A 9,445-nucleotide genomic window follows, 5' to 3' on the forward strand; every position below is an offset into this window, starting at 1 on the left:
CGATCCAGCAAAGATTGAAGCGGTAATGAAGTGGGAACAACCAAAAAGTCCCACGGAGATCCGAAGCTTTTTGGGATTAGCCGGATATTACCGAAGGTTTATCCAGGGATTTTCTTCAATCGCTAGTCCATTAACAGCATTAACCCACAAAGGAGCTACCTATGCTTGGAGTGATAAGCATAAAGAAGCATTCGAGAAGCTAAAGAAGAAACTATGCGAGGCACCGATACTTTCTCTACCCAATGGAGTTGAAGACTTCGCTGTTTATAGCGATGCGTCTGGTGTTGGGTTGGGTTGTGTTTTGACCCAAAGAGAAAAGGTGATCGCATATGCGTCTCGACAGTTGAAGGAACATGAAAAGAACTACCCGACTCATGACTTGGAGTTGGCGGCGGTAGTTTTCGCTCTAAAAATATGGAGGCATTACCTCTATGGCACGAAGTGCAAACTTTTCACCGATCATAAGAGTCTCCAATATCTCTTTAATCAGAAAGAATTGAACATGAGGCAACGACGCTGGCTAGAATTACTCAAGGACTATGACTGTGAGATACTTTACCACCCCGGTAAAGCAAACGTTGTCGCTGATGCTCTCAGTCGAAAAGTCAACCTTGAAAGAAAAAGGCCAAGAGCGTTGAGAATAGAAGTTGTCTCAACCATTGTGGAAAGTATCAGGGAAGCTCAAGAAGAAGCTTCAGAGAAGAGTGACCGAAAAGAAGAACGTTTGGGAAAAACATTAGTGTTCGGTACTAACAGTCAAGGACTAAAGGTATTCCAAGATCGGATTTGGGTACCTAAGATTGGAGGAATAAGAGATCTTCTGATGGAAGAAGCTCACAAGACCATGTACTCGATTCATCCCGGTAGCACTAAAATGTATAGGGACCTAAAACCCTACTACTGGTGGCCGACGATGAAGCTCGACGTTGCGAAGTATGTGACCGAGTGTGTAACTTGTGCAAGAGTTAAGGCACAACATCAGAAACCATATGGGAGTTTAGAACCCTTGCCTGTACCCATGGGTAAATGGGAAGACATCACCATGGATTTTGTGACTAAACTACCCAGGACGAAGAACGGTCACGACATGATTTGGGTGGTCGTGGATCGTTTCACAAAGAGTGCACACTTCATAGCTGCCAATGAAAGGTGGTCTATGGATAAGCTTGCAAATGCTTACGTGAAGGAAATTGTGAGACTTCACGGTGTTCCTCTAACAATTATATCGGATCGTGATAGTCGTTTCACGTCAAGGTTTTGGAAAAGTCTACAAGAGGAATTGGGTACAAAGTTGTGTTTGAGTACGGCTTACCATCCGCAGACTGATGGTCAGAGTGAAAGAACAATTCAAACGCTTGAGGATATGTTGAGAGCATGTACCCTCGAGTTCCAAGGTAACTGGGATGAACACTTACCTTTGGTAGAATTTTCCTACAACAACAGTTTCCACTCGAGCATCAAGATGGCACCTTATCAAGCTTTGTACGGACAAAAGTGTCGTACGCCTTCTTGTTGGCTTGAGGCTGGAGAAAAGCAGTTTATGGGCCCCGAGATAATCCATGAGACTGCTGAGAAACTGAAGGTGATAAAGGAAAGGATGTTAGCAGCTCAGGATCGTCAGAAGAGCTATGCTGACAAGAAAAGACGACCGATGACCTTCGAAGTTGGGGATTCCGTTTTGCTTAAAGTCTCACCGTGGAAAGGACTTATACGATTCGGGAAACGAGGAAAGCTGAGTCCAAGGTTTATTGGACCGTTCAAAGTTCTTCAGAAGATTGGGAACCAAGCTTACAAGCTGGAATTGCCCGAAGAACTCGATGGTATTCATAACACCTTCCATGTATGTTATCTGAGGAAATTCACGGGAGAAGTTCCCGACATAATTCCGATCTCGGAGTTAAGAATGGATGAGAATAAGAGGCTAATCGAAGAGCCCGAGGCAATTGTTGACCGTAAGATTAAGAAGTTACGACGCAAGATGGTCGACTTAGTGCTAGTCCGATGGAAACATTCGAATGGGCCAAATCTCACTTGGGAAACAGAGGATGACATGATGAGTCGCTATCCGCATCTGTTTGCTGACGCATGATTCCGGGACGGAATCATCCTAAGGGGGAGAGAATTGTAACGCCCGGGTTTCGGGGCTAAGCATTTTTAGACGATGTAATAGTCTAGGTCAACTATTATAACTCTTTTGATGTAATAAAAATGAAATATTTGAGTATTTTGTGAATTTATGTGCTTATTATTTAATTATAAATGTATAATTAATAAAGAATAAAAATAAGTGTCAAAATTAAAATATGAGATAAGCCTGATATCTTTACATAAAGTTGTAGTGGTCAAAACAAGGATTCCGGAGATATAAAGAACGCCGAAATCCGAGTTATAACGAAGAAGTTATGACCCGACGAAGTTTCACGACGGAACCGGCACGATACCGGGAAGCGTGAATAGTGAATTTATGATAAAGCGAGTTTTTAGCCGACACGACCTAAACGAGAATCGAAGAGCTCTTTAATTGTGGCGTAACAATAAAAAGACAGACGAAAACGGACGTCGGATGAAGAAGTTATGAATTTTTAACGGACCAATCCTGTCCCGGCCTGTTAAAAATATAACTTTTAAAATAAATTCAAAATTAGCCAACGGAGTCTAAACGAAAGTTGTAGATTACGTTCCCGCCTTCGCGTGGATATAAATAACGTCAAAAACGGAGCTCGTATGCGAGAGTTATGATTTTTCTAAGACGGGAGGCCGATACGCGATATTGGGTGACATGGCACCACCAGAAATTGGACATGTGGCACCACCAGAAATTGGACACATGGCACCACCAGAAATTGGACATGTGACACCACCAGAATTTGGACAAGTGGCACCACCAGAAGGCCACCACATGCCCCAACTCACTATAAATAGAAGTGCCGGGTTCTCTCATTTCTTACACCTTTCCTCTTCCACTTTCCCTCTCTAAACTCTCTCTCTAAGCTCCCTTGAGCCCCTAAAAGTCTAGGTAAACCCCCTAGCACCCGAAGGAAGTTCCGAGGCTCCCGGAGTCCCGAGAAAAGAACCTTTCGGCTCGGAAACGCTGCTCCAGCGAAGCCCGGTTTTGAGAAAAAAAAACCGTTGTAAGTAAGGTACGCCTACGAAATTTTTAATATAACTTTTAAATAATTATAGTAATGTTATTAGGTCCTTAAAATAATTATTTGGGCTATTATTATTTATATATTGAGTGTTATTTAACGCTTATATAATAATAATAATAGCTAGACTATTAATTAGTCACGGTTAACGTTAAAACTAAACTCTAGTGGTATTAATACTAGGTTTTGGTCAAGGAAAAATTGTTTTGAGATAACGAAGTGCTGTTCAAATACCGAGTCACCACCTAATCAGGTGAGTGCATAGTTACTTTCATCTTACACATAGATATGAAGTATTTTATATTAATTACGTGCTATGTGTGCATATTATCTGAATACTTGCTGCCTATGCTGATGAAAGATTTTTATACATGTTTTAAATAATTTAAACTGTATATGTATTTTATATCTACAAAAATGTTGGGGTAAAACATGGGTAGATGTAATAAGACAATGTGTGATAAAATGATGAGAGGCCTCGATGTTGTTGTTATTGATTCTGTCATCTAGCGGAGTATGGATGACGACCACAGACTCTTCTAGACAGTCCAGTGGAACGCTAGCAGGCTCGCAACCTGTAGGTGTTTGTGAACTATGTGTTCACCGGTGTACTCCATCCCCCTCACGGTTGCCTTTAGGACATTTATTGCTGAGGAAACCCCTTGGCAGTAGTGTCCATCCCGATATTGATCCTTAGTCTAGGTCCCTTATGATAGGTGTTTTAGGGACGTAATGTGAGGATAACGGGAACGGGTAATCGGGTTATTGTTGATTGATGAAATTAATAAACTTATTTATTGTCGGTTGAAAACCCTATGTGCTCACCAGGCTCCCAAGCCTGACCCACTCAGTTTCTTGTATTACAGGTAGTGGCGCACGAGCATAGATATGATGTTTGGGATGAGAGATTACGGATATAGGCCTGTAGATATGAATAAATGTAGTAAGGCTTATATTGTACTGTTTATGCTTTTGATCTGTATTGAACATGACATCCCGAGGTTTTTAATGAAATACATTTCTACGGAAATGCTTTGATAAATCTTTATCATATTTTATTTTGGGAACAAATTCCGCAACACTTTTATTTAAAATGTTACTCTGATTTTTAAACAAGCATAAACAAAAATCGGTCTTTTCTGGCCGTGAAAATGGGGATGTCACACCATACTCCATACTCTCAGATATTGTCTTAAAAGATCATTTATGACGTAAAGTTGGCAACTTTACGTGCATGCATGGCTTAATGGGGCTCTAAAGCTCAAAAGAGCTTAACAAATGGTCTTAACACATGTATAAGTTCATATCCACCATAAAGTTTGCATTTTTATGCATAAAGGACCCCTAAAATGTCCAAATCTCAAGGGTTAAGCTTCTGAAATGGCCTTAGCTCACAAGAACCAACCAAAATGGACCAAAATAGCCATAAACAAGCCCACAAGTAGATCTATATAAGGAGTTGACAAGTTATGGACTTTATACCTCAAAAATCATGAAATGATGAAGCTAAATCTGGATCTCTACGCTGTTCTCCAAGAAATGAGTCTGCAATCTTCTTTTTCCACTTCAAGATACACAAAAACACACCAAAATGCTTCACATAAGCTCAAAACACCAAAATAAAGGCAAAGGGCGAGATTAGCGTTTTCAAGATATGGAGGTTGTTCTAAAATGGTCAGGAGGTGGGTTTAAGATACTTAAATAGGGCACAAACCTTAAAAATTAGGGTTTGTCCCAAGCTAGCGTAACCCACGTACGCCCAGCGTACGTGGTCGATGCCCGCGATCAAGATCTAGCTTGTACGCTAAGCATACTCATAGAGTACGCCCCGCGTACTAGCCAGAGGACCAATATGCAATTATTAAATTAAGAAAGGGTTAAAAGGAAACTTACAAGGTCCGAATGTCACAATTCTCCCCCACTTGAATCAGACTTCGTCCTTGAAGTCCGCTGCTCCAAATAACTATGGATAGCGCTCCCTCATCTCATCTTCCGGCTCCCACATCCATTCAGAACCCTTTCGATGCTGCCATTGAACTTTCACCAACTCCACCCCCTTGTTCCTCAAGGTTTTCATATTTCGGTCCAGAATCGTCACCGGTCTCTAAATATAGTTCAAGCGGTCATCCACCTGAATATCCTCCAATGTAACCACTGCGGAATCATCCACTACACACTTCCGCAGTTGAGAGACATGGAACATGCTATGGATCTGACTGAGCTCATTTGGAAGATCCAAGCAATATGCAACCCGGCCCACGCGGGCCGAAACTCTGAAAAGACCAATATAACTGGGGCCCAGCTTACCCCTCTTTCTGAATCGGATGACACCTTTCCAAGGTGACACCTTCAGGAGAACCATATCCCCTAACTGGAACTCTAAATCTGATTGGTGTCTATCGACATAACTTTTCTGCCGACTCTGAGCTGTTTGGAGCCTACTCCGAACCCACTGGATCAACTCGGTAGTCTTGAGTACCACCTCAGTACTCCCCACAACCTGCTGAATGACATCACACCAACATATCAGGTCCTACATTTCCTCCCATAAAGCATCTTGAAAGGAGGCCGATCCATGCTGGCGTGATAACTGTTGTTATACGAAAATTCCACTAACGGAAGATACGTATCCCAACTCCCACCAAAGTCCAAAACACATGCCCGCAACATATCCTCTAGAGTCTAAATGGTCTGCTCGCTCTGACCAGGTATGCAGATGGAATGATGTGTTGAAATGGAGACAAGTACCCAACTCATCATGGAATCTCTTCCAAAACTTGGAAGTAAACCTGACATCCCTGTCTGAAACCACGGAAATCGGCACCCCATGTCATGCCACAACCTCCCTGATGTAAACCTCCGCCAACTTCTCTGCAGAGATACTCTCTTGGATCGGGATAAAATGCGTGCTCTTGGTCAATCAATCCACGATGACCCAAATCGAATCCATTATGCGCGCAGTCCGAGGCAATTTCATGATGAAATATATGGTGATCTCCGCCCATTTCCATACGGGAATCTCCAACAGCTGCATCTTTCTGTGAGGTCGCTGATGCTTGGCCTTGACTTTCCTGCAAGTCAAGCACCGCTCTACATACCAAGCCACATCGCGCTTCATGCAGGGCCACCAATAATCAGGACAAACATCTTTATACATCTTCGTCACCCCGGGATTAATGGAGAATCTAAACTTGTGCACCTCCTCCATCAGAACCTGACGCACACCACCCCAATACGGAACCTGATATTACCATATTTATACATATTTTTAGGCAATATTTATTTACATTTTTATTAATATTTTGGTTAATTGCATAGGATAATGGTACTTATAAGAATAAATTGTTATTTGCAGCCAAAATAGAGGCATTTTCGAAGTAAGGGACCAGAATTGACAATATTTGGAACTTTGGAGGCTTGAAGGGAAGAAGGATGAAAAACTCAGCAAAAAAAGCGTTCTCACGACGTGAATTGTTCATGATTCACGACATGAGAAGAGTATTCCAGAAGATTTACATCCGGGTGAAAGAGTCATTGTCGAATATGAAAAGATCGCATTCACGGCGTGAATCCGTATGGTTCACGACGTGAACTCGGGAAATCAAAAAACTATAAATTCCCTTGCCCATTACGATTTGAGAACTTCTTGGCAGAGAGAAAGGTGGCATGAAGACGATTTGGAGCAGAAGAAGAGTTCTGGAAAAGGCTTTAAACACCAAAAGGGGGTAAAGGTTCATAATTAGTTAATTAGTTTGATAGTTATGAACATGTTTGATAATTTGATTTGTGTTTGCTTACTTGTTACTATGAGTAGCTGAATCTAGCAGCTCTTGTCTAGCTAGATGAAGCTTCTGAATTATGTTTTAGCTTAATGACTATTGAATATGTTTAGTTGGTAAATTGCTTGTGTTTGATTATCATTACCTAGCATGTTATTTTAGTTTCTTAGTTGCTTAAATTCTTGTTCTGTGTAGCTTAGTGACCATTAAATTACATGAACTTGAAACCTAGTAATTTAGTGAACATTGAATTGCTAGAGCTAGGATCGACCAAAATCTTAGATAAGTGATAAAAGTAACTAATTTAGCTGTGCTAGAGGACACAATTTATGACCATAATTGTGTTTGATTAGATAAATCTTACATAGCTCACTTATAACTAATAACTAATTATGTGTTTTGCTTATGTGTGACCATACAAGGCAATTCATGAATTGGTAAAAATATTAGTAAATTTGGATTTAAATTGCTAATTACATACCAATCGGTGACCAACTTTGATAATACATAATTATTAGCTAAACATAAATAAATAAGTGGATTCAAACTAGACAGGAGTAATTTTAATTAATTGATTGAATTTTGTGACTTAAGTTCATCTGGTCTTGCAAAATCAGATAAAACCCCATCTTTATTCTAAAAATAGGTTAATTTAGTAAATTAATTAGTTGACACCGTTCCCTGTGATCGACACCCGACTTACCCAACTATTCTATAATTCGACTAGGTACATTGCCTATGTGCATTTTAGTTAGTTAAGTTAGTAGGGTTATAAATTATAAAATTAGTGGGTACTTTTGTGCACATCAAGTTTTTGGCGCCGTTGCCGGGGAACGGCTTAGTAATTGCTGATTTATTTACTTTAAATTAATTAATCCTTTTTGTGGGATAAAACCTGCAAAGAGTTATTTTTCAGTTTCAACTTTTTTTTTCTGGCATTACAGAACTCACGACGTGGGTATTACAATATTCACGTCGTGAATACTCTGATCCTAGTTTTCTTTGTTTTTAGTTTGTTTTTCTATTTTAGTTCAGTGTTACGTTGTTATTTTGTTTGTTTCGCAGAAGTTGATGACCAGAGGATCCAACACACCTTTGGTGCCACCACTTGAAGATCCGGAGTCTACGCTGCACAAAAAGAATAATAAGAAGTCGCCTTTACAAGAACTGAAATCAGCCTTTTCAAGGAAGCCAGGAAAGACAACGGGAGAATCGAGTTCAGCCTCAAAGAGCAAGTTTGAAGTCTTCGATCAATTTCCTAATCCACACGAGACCGAGTACGAATCAGAAACAAAATTTGGACTTTATACGAGTGAACCCGAGAACGAGCCGGAGAACGAGATGGTGAACATTGATGAGATGGCTATGGGGGATTACAAGAAGCGCATTCGAGATGATGTGGGGTCGGGTTTAGTACATCCTACGATTCTTGCCAATGCCACATTCGAGTTAAAGGGACATATCCTTACTGCACTCAAGGATATCCCATTCTATGGGAAGGATCATGAGGATGCTTTTTAAGCATTTAGATGAGGTCAATGATATTGCGGATTATTTTAATACTCCTAATATCCCAAGGGAGACAGCTTTGTTAAGGATGTTACCAGTCACTTTCAAAGGAGCTGCAAAAGACTGGTTGAAGGCTCTACCATCTGGTACAATCACCACATGGGCCCAATTGCGTGAGAAATTTCTAGATCAGTTTTGCCCACCCTCCAAAATCTCTAAACTCAAGAAGGCGATTGCCAACTTTGAGCAAAATCAGGGGGAGTCATTATACGAGTCATGGGAGCGCTACAAGGGGTTGTTAAGGAATTGTCCTCAACATGACCTAAATATTCAGCAAGAAATGTCGATATTCTATGATGGGGTGAATGTCATGACTAGACAACTCCTTGATTTACAAGGGCCACTAACAAAGAAGAACCCAAATCAGGCCAAGGAGCTGATTGAAGAATTTTCAAAGCACTCTCGTGAGTATCACAACCCAGGGCGCGATGGGATAAAAGGCAGTGGAGGTGCACAAACTGAAGAGATGGCTACTGTGATGGCAATGCTTAGCACTATGGATAGGAGATTGACCCAAATGGACCAATCAATTCATGCAATTCGAGTTGGTTGCGAGAGATGTAGCGGCCCGCATTTGACAAGGGATTGCAATATGGATGAATATGGAAACAAGAAAGCTCAGGTTTTCTATTCGAGTGGGGACAAATACGATGAAGATTGGAGGAAACCAAAGAAGGAGTGGCTGCCTTACGATGAATACAAGAAGCAAAAAGAAGAGAAATTTAGGCAAACTGGTCGGGGTTTTTACCAAAGAGAGCAACCACCAGCTGAGAAGAAAGTTGATCTAGAGACCATGTTAATAAAGTTTATGGAAGCTTTAGAAAAAAGGCATGATGCTACTGATGCTATGATAATTGACCAACAATCACTATTAAAAAATCAACAAGCTTCCATCAATAACCTTGAAGTTCAACTTGGTCAACTCACTACTTTGGTAAATAAAAGACT

General features: G+C 40.7%; 1 non-coding gene across 1 annotated transcript; it reads right to left on the minus strand.

The window, feature by feature from the left end:
* Nucleotides 1–8,654: 8,654 nt before the first annotated feature.
* LOC145168257 (small nucleolar RNA R71) lies at nt 8,655–8,761 on the minus strand. Its single transcript, XR_013741824.1, has one exon. It is a non-coding gene; the product is annotated as a small nucleolar RNA R71 (small nucleolar RNA).
* Between the last annotated feature and the right edge of the window lie 684 nt (nt 8,762–9,445).

Source organism: Lactuca virosa, chromosome 3 (genome assembly GCF_052849685.1).
Source record: "Lactuca virosa cultivar CGN04683 chromosome 3, Lactuca_virosa_CGN04683_v6, whole genome shotgun sequence".
Classification (NCBI taxonomy): Eukaryota; Viridiplantae; Streptophyta; class Magnoliopsida; order Asterales; family Asteraceae; genus Lactuca; species Lactuca virosa.